Below are 10431 nucleotides of genomic sequence, written 5' to 3'. Positions count from 1 at the left end.
CAAACGATTAAATCAAATTTGAATCAGCTGAAGTCGGTTGAGTCCGTTTTTTTAAATTAAATTATAGTTTTTGATTGAAAATTGGGGCCGAGTTGGAGTTTGGAGCTCAATCCTGTTGTGACTTGAATTGAAATGATTGTAGTGAACTCTTCATTTAAAACTTCCAAGATTTAAAAAGTTTAGCTTAGAAAAGACCGGTAAAAAGTTTCTCTACAAGTGATATTCCTCTGAAAATTGAAATGTTATAGATATGTTATAGAAAATGATTATCCATGGAAAAACATTTCATCACTAATAAATACGCGTGCTGTGAACTCATCAAAATTATGCGGTGCGCTGCTCTATTACGAGTATTTGCATGGCATTGAAGGGTTCGGTTTTGTTAAGCGTGAGTGACCTAAGTGGACCTAATTCAAAACTTGGAAAAAGCTGAGCTAAATATGCGGAAAGTTGCTACTGTTACGCACTGATTTTGAAAGTTTTTTCTTAGCAAGGTGTAATTTACTTTAAGACATAATTGAGGTTATTTTTTATTAATAGCCGCAAAGCGATAACTGAGGCTATTATTTGCCTTCTCTTGGTTTTTATTTCGTCAACAGGATTTTTGTTACGACCACAATCACTTCAAATCTGCTTTTTGTTCATTCGTTCATACAATTTCAACTCTCATGTCATTTTTCACTCTTAGTGGAGAGTGGTTTTTAATAGCTGCCCTAATCTTCTCAGCAGGCTATTACTGCGCTCCTATTTTTGTTTTTTTACTTCGTCGAACAAAAATGTGTTTTGCTTTACCTCATTTTGACGCTTTTTCGAAATTTTGCGTGAAGTCTTTGTAAGAAGTGAAGACTTTTTTAGGCTAGTTTCATCATTCTACTCGAAGTCCTTTTGAACATAATTTGATCAGCAAAGCAATCTAATAGGAACAGGATCAGTAGCGAAAACAAAATTAAAATAGAAATGGGATAATCCCATAAAGCCCAATTTTAAATGCAAGCTACTGGAACTTGGTTCTTATAGTTCTTAGTTACCATCTCTAATGCCTATTGGTATTGATAATAGCCCCTGTATCCTCTCATCAAGTAACAGGAGTATGTCTAACAACACAATGAAGTCAAAATTTACTTCCATCAATCGGTGTTCCATTTTTTGTTCTTTCAATCCCAACCAGTGTTATGGGAATCAATGGCGGCTTTTTTCTGGGAATCTGCTGCGTGTTTGTTTGTTCGCGTGATTAAATTTTTGGTTGCTCGTGACTTACCTCACTCTCAAAAATGACTTCCTCAGTCTGACATTGACTTTTTAATTGCTTTCAAACGAAGTTTGTAGCAATTATATTTGTCCTGTCGGTCTTTTTTTATGCGATTTTTCGCTTGACCAATTTTGTCTGACGATTTTGAATTTTCGTCCGCAAAAAAGGTATAAACAGGTAGCGCCCAGTGGGCATTAAGTGCTCTTAGAGCTTTTCAGCTCTGTTTCGGCTCAATCTGTTTTGGAGACTTATACTTATACTTATGGTGTGAAGGGCGGTTCTTAGAAAACACCTCAACTGTTGACCCCCCATTCCCCCCACCCACACCGCGCTGTTGACCCTCTCACCTCAGTTTTGACCTCCTAATCAGCCCCCGGCGCACTCCCCCCCCCCCCCCCCCACCCCCGTGGCTAGGTACTCACGAACAACCGCTAAAAACGCAAATTTATACTATTTTGCAATTTTTTTCAAGCTTTTTTTTGAAAATTTTTGACATTTTTGTTTTTTATCAGCGTTAGGTGTCAAGGAACCTCCTCTAGGGTTTGATAATAGTTTACTGCCTTGTTTATAGTGGTAATGGAATGTTCTTCAAAATTTTAATATCACGAATTTAAGCAATTTTTTAAAATATTTGCATTTTTTTCATTTTTTCTGGATTTTTTCGGCAACAGAGGCCCTTGGACCGCCTTCAAAGTTTGATAATAAACTGATGCATAGTTTCTAGAGTTAATGGGATGGTGATCAACTTTTTTTTTACTCCAGTTTTAGTAATATTTGGATAAAATTTAAACTTTTCAATTTTTTGGAAAGATTTTGTTCCAATTGTATGGACCTTATGAGCCTGTGAAACTATTGAAGGCTTGAAACAGGGATACGGGTTGGTCTCGTGAGACAATGAAATGGCTCTTAAGATATTTATGTCTTCAATTTTAGCAAGATTTGTTAAAATTTGCAATTTTTTTCAAATTTCAATTTTTTTGTCCTGAGTTTAACGACCATTACTGGCCAACGAAACTTTTCAAGTCTCGGGGATGGGTTAAGTGACAGAACTTTTGAGACCAAAAAATGGTTTTAAATTTTTTTTATTGCGAGGTTGAAAGTTTTTTTTCAATTTTGCCTTTTCCAGTTTCTATATGATTTATTAACAAGGTTAGAATACTAGAAGTTGCAGTGTCGAATCCAATCATGGAAGATATTCCTCTCTCTCTCTCTCTCTTTCGGTTAGGGTTCCTTTCCTTCTCTTTCTCGTTCGAGTTTCTCTCTCTCTCTCTGTTGATGCCGCACTTAGCTGCTGTTATGTGGCGTAATGTCATCATCTTTGATCCTCATTATCAATGAGTTATAGTTGAAATGTTTTTTTTTTACATAAATGATCTAGCAGGCACTTTTTTCGGAAACCATTGTTAATTGCTCTCAAAAGCAATTTGTAACAAATATACTAATCCTGTTTGTCTTTTATGCAATTTTTCGCTTGGCCGATTTTTCGTTTAACCCATTTGACTTTCGTCTTCAGAAACGCGATAAAGAGGTAGCGCCCTGAGGTCACTAAACCGTGGCTAGCTGTTGACGAAGCCAACCGCTCGCCGGTCTTTTGAGAGCAATTCACCCAATATTAGTCGGTTATATTCTTTACTTTATTTCAAAGAGATAAGGTCAAGGGTATTTAAGGGTATTTAAGGGCTGCTAATACAAGCTGCAATAAGTTAAACAGATCAAAATTGATCATGATCAAAATATAACATGTCGCCTTTTAAAAATTTTTTGGGCTGTTTCTTTAACTATATTTTTGAGACTGCAGATCTCAAAGCTATTGCGACTTTTTTCTTGCAAGTCTGCCAACTATGTTTTAGATGTTTCACGGTGCGGTTTAAGCGGTTAATAATGTAAATAACTGTAACCTTTTTTGAGCGATTTTGTTTGCGTGGTATACTTTTTATGTACCAGTAGGTAATAATTGTGTTTTTTGAACAAAATCATTGTTTAAACGAAGAAAATATCCACTCTGTCTTCAACTTATAAAGAATCAAAGTTCTGCTGCTAAGTTGTTCCGTATATCTGCACCATGGGATGTGGTCTTTCGTTAATATTTGCTGATCTCTCAAGTGGACCTATGACGTGGACCCCCGATATGCACATTTCATGGTGTTGTTTGAGTACATATACAAATGAAGTTGGGAGCTGTGTAGTCAGTATAGCTACTTCACCAAGTACTTTACTTCTTCCAGTTTTCACTCATTAATCAAGTTTACAATAAACTTGATTATTGTTTACAATAAACTTGAAGTCTAATCTTCAAAAAGTTTAGGTACATGCTTCAGGTTCGTACGGGTGCAACAATTACCTTCTCATCCGGTTGTTTGGTTAAACATGAAAAAGTAGAGGTCAATGTGCCAGAGGAAATAAAATTTTAATTTAAACATCACGACTACAAAGTGTTATTAGAACTTAATTAAGTATATTCATGTCTTCAATTTCTGCAAGATTTGTTAAAATTTGCAATTTTTTTCAAATTTCAATTTTTTCGTCCTGAGTTTAACGACCATTACTGGCCAACGAAACTTTTCAAGTCTCGGGGATGGGTTAAGTGACAGAACTTTTGAGACCAAAAAATGGTTTTAAAATTTTTTTATTGCGAAGTTGAAAGTTTTTTTCAATTTTGCCTTTTCCAGTTTCTATATGATTTATTAACAAGGTTAGAATACTAGAAGTTGCAGTGTCGAATCCAATCATGGAAGATATTCCTCTCTCTCTCTCTCTTTCGGTTAGGGTTCCTTTCCTTCTCTTTCTCGTTCGAGTTTTTTTCTCTCTCACTCTCTCTCTCTCTCTCTCTCTCTCTCTCTCTCTCTCTCTCTCTCTCTGTTGATGCCTCACTTCAGCTGCTGTTATGTAGCGTAATGTCATCATCTTTGATCCTCATTATCAATGAGTTATAGCTGAAATGTTTTTTAACATAAATGATCTAACAGGCACTTTTTTCGGAAACCATTGTTAAGTGCTCTCGAAAGCAATTTGTAACAAATATATTAATCCTGTTTGTCTTTTATGCATTTTTTCGCTTGGCCGATTTTTCGTTTAACCCATTTGACTTTCGTCTTCAGAAACGCGATAAAGAGGTAGCGCCCTGAGGTCACTAAACCGTGGCTAGCTGTTGACGAAGCCAACCGCTCGCCGGTCTTTTGAGAGCAATTCGCCCGATGTTAGTCGGTTATGTTCTTTACTTTATTTCAATGAGATAAGGTCAAGGGTATTTAAGGGCTGCTAATACAAGCTGCAATAAGTTAAACAGATCAAAATTGATCATGATCAAAATATAACATGTCGCCTTTTAAAAGTTTTTTGGGCTGTTTCTTTAACTATATTTTTGAGACTGCAGATCTCAAAGCTATTGCGACTTTTTTCTTGCAAGTCTGCCAACTATGTTTTAGATGTTTCACGGTGCGGTTTTAAACGGATAATAATGTAAATAACTGTAACCTTTTTTGAGCGATTTTGGATGCGTGGTATACTTTTTATGTACCAGTAGGTAATAATTGTGTTTTTTGAACAAAATCATTGTTTAAACGAAGAAGATATCCATTCTGTCTTCAACTTATAAAGAATCAAAATTCTGCTGCTAGGTTGTTCCGTATATCTGCACCATGGGATGTGGTCTTTCGTTAATATTTGCTGATCTCTCAAGTGGACCTATGACGTGGACCCCCGATATGCACATTTCATGGTGTTGTTTGAGTATATTTACAAATGAAGTTGGGAGCTGTGTAGTCAGTATAGCTACTTCACCAAGTACTTTACTTCTTACAGTTTTTACTCATTAATCAAGTTTACAAAAAAATCTTGAGAAAGTCTAATTTTCAAAAAGTTTAGGTACATGCTTCAGGTTCGTACGTGTGCAACAATTATCTTCTCATCCGGTTGTTTGGTTAAACATGAAAAAGTAGAGGTCAATGTGCCAGAGGAAATAAAATTTTAATTTAAACATCACGACTATAAAGTATTATTAGAACTTAATTAAGGATATATCACGTCAGAATGGTGGGACCAAAATAAGCGCGTGACAGCTACGAAAAGAGAAATCAAAAGTTCCAATCCCAGTTGATCAAAAGTTCTCAATTTAAAGTTCTCAACCTCACTTGAAGACCCATGGTACTTTTTTTGACCCACCAGCAGACTACTATTTCTTCGGCGTTGGTTTTAGTGCAATACGTCCAATTGATTCTGCTATTATCTGCTATATGTTGCTCCGAATTTTTTGACGTGCTTCAAGATGAGTAATCGGATCGCCTCGATAACCTTTGAGTTTTCTTATTACGGTTTTTTGTTTGCGTTGAACATAGCAGTAACTTTTCACATCGTATCTGTTTCATTAGCACTCGAAAAGTCTATTTAAATTGTTTTTTGTGTACTTAAACAACTTTTTTCGGAAAAAGTTGTTAGTATTTCTAATTAGCATGGACGCCTCTACGCGGCAGAACTATGAGCAGACAACCGCTCCCAGGATCCATACACACTGAACAGACTGCGAGAAACGGGTTTTTGAGGCGGGATTTGGCAAGCCCAGTCTCTCTGGTCCCTATATGCATTTGACTGGGAAATACATATTTTCCTGCTTCTTCTCATCCTGGGCGGCATTTAAACAAACCCTGGCCCAACGCCATGTGCCATTTGTCACCGTAGCAAAGGGAATCAATACGGCGTCTGGTATGGCCGCGGAGGATGGGTACACCTGAATTGCACCAACTTTTAGTCCATAGAGCAATGGAACAACAATATCGACCGTAAGCGCTGCTCTTGGTGCAAGACAATAGAAGCAAATACAATGCAAAGTTTCCCCACTCACAACAACACACCTCAATAATCTCTAACTGAATTGTAATGGTCTCAAACAAAAACTAGACAACATCATAGACTGGATGCCGAAAAATAACATCCAAATAGCTGCCATCCTGGAGACCAACCTCAATGAAAAATCCACCCTCAAAAGCCCACCTGGCTACTGCATAATCCAAGAAAATAGGCCCAAACAGAGAGGCAAAGAGAGGGGTAGCTTTTATCATTAAGGACATAATTCTGCTTCAAGAACTTAACCTGAAGTCTTCTGAAATAGACCTAAAAGTCCAAGCCTTAGAATTCACAGCAGGTGGTAATAACATCAAACTAGTGAACACCTACATACCAACTTCGTGTAGCTTTGATGCAGGATACAAGACATCCATCGGTAAACTACTTGAGTTAGAAGACTGCATTATTGTTGGTGATTTCAATGCTCACAGCTTTCTATGGCACTCAAAATTACCGGAAGACACAAGAAGTAACAATATTGCAAGTGCAATAGACCTTTCTAATCATGTAGTACTCAACGAAAAAGCCAGCACAAGAGTAACTGATTCTTGTAAAAGCTCCGCGGACATCAGTGTCGCCAGCTCAAGCTTAGCAATGAACATCGACTGCCGCACGGAGTACGCATTAGGATCAGGCCGTTTACAAATAGTTCAATCCATCAACTGTGAGCTCGTCACACATACAGCACAAAGAACTTTCATCAACTTTCGCAAAGCTGACTTGGCAACTTTTAAAGACGCATTTGAGTTAAAATTGTAGAAAATACAAAGGCCAACAAATGTCAACCACGCGGAAAAGACCTTAAGGAAAGCCATAAACGCAGCGGCTGGCAGGCGTCTCCCACAAGGAAGAATTTAAAAAGTGGTTGCAAGCGATGATATTCAAAGAAAACATCCAGGAGACCCCAAAATAACGCAACTAAACCTTGAAATAAATAAATTTTTTCTAAGTCATAAGCGTAAAAATCGGATCGAGTTTTGCAAACACTCACTCTCAGAGACAACTGCTCTAAGCTCATGGGCACAGTGAAAGCACTGTTGTCAAGTAGCGATAAACCACCTGCAAATAGAGCCATATTCTTTGACGCTAAAAAACTACTCACTCTGATCCAAGGAAATGAGCCAACAAGTTTAACAAACAGTACACTCCACACCCCAAGAAAAATGAAAAACAGAACAATTACTCTAAAAACAATAAAACTTGAAATAGAGGGCACAATGTGTAATTGTAACACAGCGAAAGAAGCTAAGAGAGAGACAAAGAAAAATAAGGCACTGAGCCCAGAGAGATTATCGCCAATCCTATTACTTCATCTAGGCCCCATAGCACAGATATCCTACTGACACCATAAGCCTTTCTGTAAACAGTGCAAAAATCCCGAACATTTGGAAAGTTGGCTGGGTTATACCCCTTCACAAGCCGGGAAAACCTATGGACGAATCTAAAAGCTTCAGACCAATTGCACTCCTCTCTCCCATTGCAAAACTAACAGAAAATTTACTGAGTGACTTTATAGAATATCCACTGAAAGGACATCAGCATGGCTTTAGACCTGAGCACTCTACAACAACAGCTCTAAACATTGTCACCAGCGACATTCAAAAAGACCCTAATCAAAAGACACCTTGCAACCGTACTCTACTAGTAGCCTTAGACCTCATCGCCGCTTTCGACACGGTTGATCACAACCTACTACTTAGAGACATACCATTACCGGACAGCGCTAAAAGATGGGTCGCTTCATACTTACAAGGCATTTGCATTTTTTTAGGTAGATTATTATATTTAATAAAAGTGGAGAAAAGTCAAACAGGGTGTCCCCCAAGGTAGTGTATTATCGCCAATGCTCTTCAACATCTAATGAGCAAGCTGCCTCTACCCCCGAAAGATATAAACATCGCGTCGTACGCTGATGATATAACTTTGACTACATCTCACCCACAGGTTGAAAAATTACGTGACATATTGACTCCATACCTAAATACCTTACACGACTGGCTAGTTTCAAGAAAACTTAAGTTGTCTGCTGAAAAATCAAAAGCAACTCTGTTCACAACCTGGAGCAAGGAGGCCATGTTTGACCCACACCTCACTATCAATAATTCACCAATACGAGTTAAGTCCAAAGTCAAAGTACTGGGTGTTACCTTCGATATCATGCTCATTTTTGGAGAACATATAAGAAGCACCAAAGAGAAATTACAAAAGCGCAATAACATACTGAAAACGATTGCTGGTAGCGACTGGGGATGCACAGTAGAGACACTCTCAGGGACTTGCAAAGCTGTTGGTCGAAGCGTCCTGAACTACGGTGCTTCCATTTGGGCTTCCACAATTAGCAATACAAACGAACCATCTGCAAACGCAAAACATTGCTCTTCGCACTATTACTGACTGTGTAAAAATGTCTTACATCAATGACTTACACAATGAGGGTGAAATGCTGCCTGTCAAAGCGCACACTGAAATGTTAGCAGAGCAATTCTTAGCTGGCAGTTATCAGAGCCACCGTGCTGATCATGAAACAACCTCTTCAACCAGTCTTCGTCCCATGAGACCGACACTAAATGATAATTGTGGGGACGGCGTGAAGCACCACACAAACAATAAAAAGCAATTAAATCGCAAAGAATACAAAAGTGCGCTCAAAAGTATCCACCGACACACGGTCCATTCTCAGCTGAACAAAGACAGCAAGCGACTAGGTGCTCCTACCGCAAAGATAGCAGAAGAACCTGCATGTCACTCAACCCGGCGTAGATGCAGAAAGGTCGCCGCACAAGCAAGCTATGGATAGGCAGTCAAACACTACTACTAATATACCTATTATTATTATACAAATGCTATCTAGGGTACCAGTTAAAAACGGTAATAAGCGCCTGTATCCCGCCAAAATTACCCGCGAATTGCTGCTCTGTGCGACAGCTACAACTATTTCTAATTATAATTAGTTTATGAAGAATTGGATTGTTTTGCAATTGGTAGTTTTTAATTGTCCAGAAACTAAAGGTAAAAATTGTATGACTGGATTTTGATAGGCATTGACAAGTAAAGACAACCACTCTCCAGAAAGATTCTTTTTTTTTGCAAATACGGGAAATTTGTGTTCTCAACTTCTGTCATATCGTTGTCTGGTCTGGATTTAAAACAACTCAAAGCTGTTTGTTTTCTTGAAGTGTGCCAAAAGAAAAGCTCTGAGTTCTGTATATGTTTATTTTTGAGAACAATTGTGATGCTTGTTTAATTGCGCGCGAACGAAATTTGAATGAGTTGGTGTAAACGTGTTGGTCTTTTTATGAAAAATTTAGACTTTTGGAGTGGCTTTTGGGCCCCTGACTTTTTCGTTTTGAGTGATCTAAATTTCTCTCATTCACAAATGGTGGCAGATGGCGGTTCACTACTAAAAGCCAAATGAAAACTGGGGCGAAATTATTGTTATTTTCACTTTTATGTTTGCTAGTGTTTATAGTTGTTATATAATGACCTCTTAAGGCGTCAATTGAAGACCCCTTGGTAAATTTAAACCTCAATGACGTCATTTGAAGCCCCCTTTGGGGGCTGCTGTAGATTGAAGGAGGCTGCTGTAGATTATGTTTTATATTTTTCTCCACTTTTAGTTTTTTCACCGTAGCAGAATTAATACTACCATACAGCTGTTTTTGGCTTCGGGAAAATCTTAGACTATTTTTTTCCTCAGCTCTTTCTCGCTGGTTCATATAGAAATCTCGGCGAGAAAGTGGTGGAAAAAGATGTTCTAATACCAAATCAAAGTATTGCAATGTGAATCGATAAAAGTATATTTTTTTGGTTAGACTGGAGTTAGAAATGACTTACAAAAAGAAGTTAGGTTCATCTAAGGCTGTAGTAGGACAATCTGCTTGTCTGTTTTTTTATAGATTTTTGTAGGGGCGATTATTAATTACTCTCAAACAAAGACTTTTCGCTTGACCGATTTTTCGTCTGACGCTTTTGGCTTTCGTGCTCAAAAACGGGATAAACAGGTAGCGCACAGCGGGCATTAAGTGCTCTTAGAGCTTTTTAGCTTGGTTCCAGCTCAAACGATTTTGAAGACATACTTATGGTGTGAAGGGCGGTTCTTAGAGGTTGAAGACACCTCCACTGTTGACCCCCCACCCAACTGTTGCCCCTCCCCCCCCCCCCCCCCCCCACCCCCCATCAGCCCTCGGCGCACCCCCACCTTTTTTCTAGCTACTGACGATCAACCGCTCGCTAAAAACACACAAATTTATACAATTTTGCAATCTTTTTCAAGCTTTTTGAAACTTCTGACATTTTTTAAAATTTTTATCAGCCCTAGGTGTCAATGAACCTCCTCAAAGGTT

The 10431-nt window shown here is 38.3% G+C and overlaps 2 protein-coding genes across 2 annotated transcripts in view; one reads left to right on the top strand and one right to left on the bottom strand.

Moving 5' to 3' along the window:
- The window catches only part of LOC142352139 (putative carboxymethylenebutenolidase), a 273385-nt gene that overhangs the window by 87996 nt on the left and 174958 nt on the right, over positions 1–10431 (bottom strand). The gene's annotated exons all lie outside the window — the stretch shown is intronic.
- LOC142352140 (large ribosomal subunit protein uL22m-like) overlaps positions 1–10431 on the top strand; it is a 350565-nt gene that overhangs the window by 335139 nt on the left and 4995 nt on the right. The gene's annotated exons all lie outside the window — the stretch shown is intronic.

Source organism: Convolutriloba macropyga, chromosome 13 (genome assembly GCF_964194025.1).
Source record: "Convolutriloba macropyga chromosome 13, txConMacr16.3, whole genome shotgun sequence".
In the NCBI taxonomy this organism is placed as follows: Eukaryota; Metazoa; Xenacoelomorpha; order Acoela; family Convolutidae; genus Convolutriloba; species Convolutriloba macropyga.
Note: the sequence above shows the minus strand (reverse complement) of the source record. Positions and strands in the feature narration are given on the sequence as shown.